Raw genomic sequence first — 6379 nt, forward strand, 5'->3', positions numbered from 1 at the left:
TTCAGATCAGACAAACATTATACAACCCGGCTGTAACCGTAGCTACGGTGCACGGGGCTCCTAATATACCACCGATCTACCCGTTTTCGGCAACATAATAAAAGACATACAATTACAATGCACGAATACGAAAACAGATCTACTGCTCCGAATACATGTATGTATACATGGATCTGTCTGGTTTGTAATCGACAATCTGCGCTGTTTCCTCCTTCATTACAAAAATCATCCAGGAATTCCGAAGCACTTCCCCGCAATCGGATATAAACATGTCACACACTACGCGTCAGATCTCATCATAAAAAACACTATCACCTTCTGTGTGTACAGTAGCCGGGGTATTAGTCCGAGCCTTACCTTTCATCTCCTGGAGTCTGGAGAGTGGAGATCAATATTATCGCCGTTCAAATCGGATCACGTGTCATCGGTGTGAGGCTACGGACCAGCCCGGTTCTCCCGGTTGGAGGTTTGAGGCAAGAACAAAGTTTACAAGTTTACACGGTGAAAGAAAACAGCCGCTAGCCGTTTGACGAAGGGGATGCGGTGAGAGCAGTTTAACCAACAGAGAAATGAAATGTGCTTTCATTTGAGAAATTAAATTAAAGTGTGTGTGTGTGTGTGTGTGTGTGTGTGTGTGTGTGTGTGTGTGTGTGTGTGTGTGTGTGTGTGTCTGTCTGTCTGTCTGTCTGTCTGTTTGTGTGTGTCTCTCTCTCTCTCTCTCTGTGTGTGTGTGTGTGTGTGTGTGTGTGTGTGTGTGTGTGTGTGTGTGTGTGTGTGTGTGTGTGTGTGTGTGTGTGTGGCTGATTGCTTTCAGGGGACTGCTCTGAGCCTTTCCTGGCTCCCACTGGCAAAAAGGATGTAAAAATAGCAGGATTGTGTCATACAAGGAAATCCTCTCATGGCTGCAGAGTGTTTCTGAGTGTTTCTGCCTATTTTTCAGTGAGATAAGAACTTTGCCAAGACGTGAGTTTAGAATGATAAGGTTCTATCTCCGTTTAGGGTAGTTCAGAGATATTGAGCGTCAAAGTTTTTACATTCCATTATGTTTTGTGAGATGGATAAAATAATAAAATAATAATAAAAGAGTAGAGTCTACACGAAGAGTAGAAGACAAGTGGAACAGACACTCTCCTGCTTCCCACACGTCCACGTCTATCTTTCATATCGTCATAAACTGAATGAATTGTATTCCCTTATACTTATACTCTAACATGTATTGCCTTATCTGTTCAAACAGTATCTACATTGTAATGATGATGATCATAGTAAATAATTCCTAAGCCTTATATTATCAAAACTATAATCAAACAATAATCAAGCAATTATTGTTTTTGCTAAATATTCGTCATTGTCTACTATGATAAAATAAAACAATTAATTCAATTAATGAATTGCCAGCACAGGCTTATAGGTCTTTTCTTTTTCATTCTCCTATCCGGCACTTTTTCAGCATATGGTGGATGTGTTTCCAGGCCAGCCCAGTACAGCCCAGCTTGACTCAGCTCAGCTCAGCAGTGTGAAGTAGAGTTTCTTCTAGGGTTGCCAACTTCCTCACTACTAAATACGGGACAAAAGATGACGTGCCACTGCACGGGGAGGGGGGTTTGCAGGAATTGGAATTACAGCTATACAGCTATACGTACGCATGAGGGGGCCTGTGATTGGATGAATATTCGGGACAAGGGAGGTCCCATATTATTCATCCAGCCCAGAATATGGGACAGTTGGCAACCCTAGATACTTCATCACTTTGCTGAGGCACACCGAGAGTACAGCAGAGCTCCTAGCTGCAAGGCCGCTTTACTTCCTGGCAGTCAGGATGAGGTGTGGGAACAGGTCCCATCATGCCCCTGCTCATTTGCATTATCTGACTGTACTTTTCCACAATTTCATGTTCCCGTCTCTCATTTTATCTTATCTATGTATCTGTGCCCCAGGGGAGGCTGGTGGAGGCAAGCCTGAGGCACCACCGTCTTTCCCAGGCCAGCCGCTCTGGATGAAAACAAACAAACTGATTGACCTGTGGGCAGAGGCTCTGAGATTGTATACATTCTGTGTCGGTTTGTTTTGCTACTACTACTCTCCTTCTACTTCTGTACTTCTGCTTCTGAAATGAAGTAAAAAATCAGTTGAGTACAAACAAGCCCGAGGAGATTACTATGTTTAATACGTCTGAGAGCTTCTGTGAATTGTGTTGGACATGATTTTATCTTCTGTATCTTTGTCCTGCTTCTTTTTGTTTTCTGTACAGTGTCTTTGAGTTTGAGAAAGGCACTTTTATATTAAATCTATTATTATTATTATTATTATTATTATTATTATTTCTAAATTTAAATCTTATTTCATTAGCCATATTTACACAGAATGTTTACACAGAACACAATGTTATATTTCCACATAGATTAATTGACTTTACTTTTCTACTGTTCTCTCTTTTTTGGGATTGTATCTAAGCTCAAATCCAATTTTTCCAACAGCAGTCTTAATTGATCCAGGCTTCAAGCTTAGTTTGATTTCTCAAGGCATCAAAATGCTGTTTCCAAACAAATCAATATTAACTCCGACACGCTAAACTCGTCTCTGCAGAACTCTGCGCGTCTTCTCTCTGAGGTTGATTTGATGGTTGAGAAGAATAACTGAATCATTATGAACTACACCGAAGGCTTGTGTTTCATTGCATGATGTGACCCGTCAGGGCTGCTGAGGTTGGATAGGTTGAACCTATGCCCTAGGTCATGTAAATATGAAGATAAGCAGACACAGCACTGTACAATATCGTGAGCTTAGAATTATAAGGTTCTATCTCCGTTTAGGGTAGTTCAGAGTTATTGAGCGTCAACGTTTTTACATTCCATTATGCTTTGTGAGATGGAACCTTTGTATTTTTTGAATTACTAACTAAAAAATGTCAACATTTTAAAAATAACACCACACAGGCATTAATAAACACCTAATGGATCAGATTATGTAAAAAACTAAATTTTGGTCATGGTCAAATTTAGAATTTTTCGATAGAACCTTATAATTCTAACGTCACGATATGTCAGTTATTATTACAGTTCTTACCAAGAGGTTCATGGTCATTTTGAATGTTGGTTGAATTTTGGACCACTGCAATTTTGGACAAGTTAAGAACATATGTATAACACTTGTTTACCATTTCTTCTGTGGTTTACTCAACGGACAGACAGGCCATATCAGAGATACAGTATAGCAGCAGAGTTTAGTCTACAGGCGAAATGCGATCATTTGAGCATATTTACATCTCACGAAGAGTTTACAAATGCTTCAACCTTCAAAGTTCTAATGTGTTAAAAGTCAGACCAAATGTAATGTAAACTGGTCCAAAGTGATCTGCTGGCTCCCTGCTGGTGGAACAAGCTTCCCACCGCTGTCAGAACTTCAGAATCACTCCCCATCTTCTGCCGGAGACTGAAGACCTCCATCTCTTCAGGCTACACCTTAACTGTCTGACTGCCAACGACTGCCAGTAGCCCCTGGCCTGAGCATAGACGACTGCTAATGGCCCCTGGCCTGAGCATAGATTACTTTTTCCTGCTAGGACTGGTGGTGGATAGATGATTCACTTACTTAGTCAAATAGATAGATAGATAGATAGATAGATAGATAGATAGACTTTATTTGTCATTGTTACAGTACAGGTACCAAACAACGAAATTTAGGAGGGGAGGCTCCCCTGGTGTTTAAGAAAGGAAAAAGAAACACATTTTGGAAAAAGCATAGATGCATAAAATCACAAGAAGATAAAGAGCCGGTTTACATCAATAGAGGCTATGTACACAATCCACTGTACTATACTGCACAGATAGTCAACTAGGGTTGTCATATTGCACAAGAAAGTATTTTTTCACATTTTTTTAAAGTGTCACAGTTTGCAGGCTTGAAAATGTACATGTTTGTGCCTCAGCACTAGCTGCCATTACAATCCGTCCGGACTTGTCCTGGGCCCAGAACTTAGGCCTTTTCTGTGTTCAGGGCCTTGACGGCCCTGTGGTAGAAGCAGTTCTTCAGTCTGTTTGTCTTAGCGGCCGGGGTCCTGTACCTCCTGTTCGAGGGCAGCTTGACAAAGTGTTCGTGCCCAGGGTGGGTCGGGTCCTTGGAGATCTTGGAGGCCCTCCTGAGACAGCGTGTTTCGTACAGCTTCTCCAGAGAGGGGAGGGTGGCGCCGGTGATCCCCTGTGCTGTTCTCACGACTCTCTGTAGATCGTTTCTCTCCGCTGCCGTGCAGCTGTGGTACCAGTTGGAGATGCCGAAGGTGAGGATGCTCTCCACTGCGCCGTGGTAGAAGGCCACCAGCATCTCCTGCTTGCTGTGTTGTTTCTTGAGGCATCTCAGGGTGTATAGCCGCTGTTGTGCCCTCTTGATGGTGCCTTTAGTGTTGTCCTTCCAGGCCAGGTCATCCCGTATGATGTGTCCCAGGAAACGGAGGTTTGAGACCATCTCTACGCTCTCTCCGTCGATGAGCAGGGGCAGGATCTCGGACTTTTTCCTCCTGTAGTCTACGATGAGTTCCTGGGTCTTTGACTTGTTTAGCAGCAGGTTGTTTACCTTGCACAGCTTGCTCAATTGCTCTACCTCATCCCTGTACGCCGCCTCGTCCCCCCCCGAGATACATCCCACCACGGTGGTGTCGTCTGCAAACTTTACGATGTAGTTGCTGGGGTGGATGGGGGTGAAGTCGTGGGTGTAGAGGTTGTAGAGGATGGGGCTTAGCACGCAGCCCTGGGGTGACCCAGTGCTGAGGCTGAGGGCTGTGGAGGTGTGGGGGCCCACCCGCACCCTCTGGGGGCGGTTGGTCAGGAAGTCCTTGATCCACGCACATATAGAGTGTGATAGACCCAGGTCTAGTAGTTTGGTCACTAGCCTGTCTGGAAGGATGGTGTTAAAGGCGGAGCTGAAGTCCACGAAGAGCAGTCTCGCGTAGCTGTTTCCCCTCTCCAGGTGGGATAGAGTGGCGTGGAGAGTCGTCGCTATGGCGTCCTCTGTGGACCTGTGGGCTCTGTAGGCAAACTGGTATGGATCCAGGTTGGGCGGGAGGCGTGTGAGTATGTGGGCCCGGACTAGTTTCTCGAAGCACTTCATGATGATTGGTGTGAGTGCCACCGGGCGGTAGTCGTTTAGGCAGCTCACCGTGCTTTTCTTCGGGACTGGGATGATAGTTGAGGTTTTCAGGCAGGGTGGGACGGTGGCCTGGGACAGGGACTGGTTAAAGATGTTGGTGAAAACCCCGGCCAGCTGGTCGGCGCAGTCTCTCAGCACCCGTCCCAGGACGCCATCCGGCCCCGAGGCTTTCCTGGGGTCCACCGCCTTCAGTACGCGTCTCACCTCGTGCTCTGTGAGGGTGAGGCTGCTGAGAGCTGGAGAGAGTGGTGTCTGTGTTGTGGTTACCTCCGTTCGCCCCTCGTCGAACCGGGCGTAGAAGGTGTTCAGCTTTCCCGCCAGCAGGGGGTCGTCCTCTGCGGCTGTGAGCCTGTTGGCTCTGAAGTTTGTCATCTGCTGAACCCCCTGCCACATCCGCCTGGAGTCGTTGCTCAGGAGGCATTCCTCAATCTTCTCTCTGTGCTCTGCCTTGGCCGCTTTGATGCCGCGCTTTAGGTTGGCCCTGGTGGAGCTGTACAGCGGTGTGCGCTTCCCTGCGAAGAAGGCGTTGTCCCTCTCATTTAACAGTTTTTGGACCTTCCCAGTCATCCATGGCTTCGTGTTGGGGTAGACCCGGACCCGTTTGTCCACGGTGACTGAGTTGGTGCAGTTCACTATGTGGTTCAGAACCGACGACGTGTACTGCTCCAGGTCCTCATGTACTTGTTGTAAGTCGCTTTGGACAAAGGCATCTGCTAAATGCCAAAAATGTAAACGTAAATGTCTGCTAGATTACTGACCTTGTCCCTGGGTTACTCCGTCTTCCCCTCAGTCCAAGTTTCCGGGCCTACATAACACCGTGTCTGTCTGAGTGCCTGTCTACACCAGCCTCATATATCCTTCCCTGTAGACACTCATGATGCCTGCTATGCTGTGTACCTGTGATCCTATCTGATCCCGCTGCCAGACCTGGAAGAACTGGTTCTTTGACTTTGAGAACCGGGCCAAAGGACACCTGGGATATTGTTGATGAACACAATAGCTGGCAGGGATGGCGTTATAGTCAGTCTACCTGAACTGAATTTATATCGGGACACAGTGCTTTTTTATTTTTTTATTTTTTTATTCATATGCTCAGATGTTGGAAGGTAGCCACGATGATTACATTATCAGTCTTAAAGGTATCAGGTGATGTACCAATAGCTCTCCTACAGGGAAAATTATATCTCCTTTACCAATCAATTGTCATTGTTATTCAAGGCTCAAGCCCCCCCCCCCC

This window comes from Nansenia antarctica, assembly GCF_963989245.1.
Source record: "Nansenia antarctica genome assembly, chromosome: 7".
NCBI lineage: Eukaryota > Metazoa > Chordata > Actinopteri > Argentiniformes > Microstomatidae > Nansenia > Nansenia antarctica.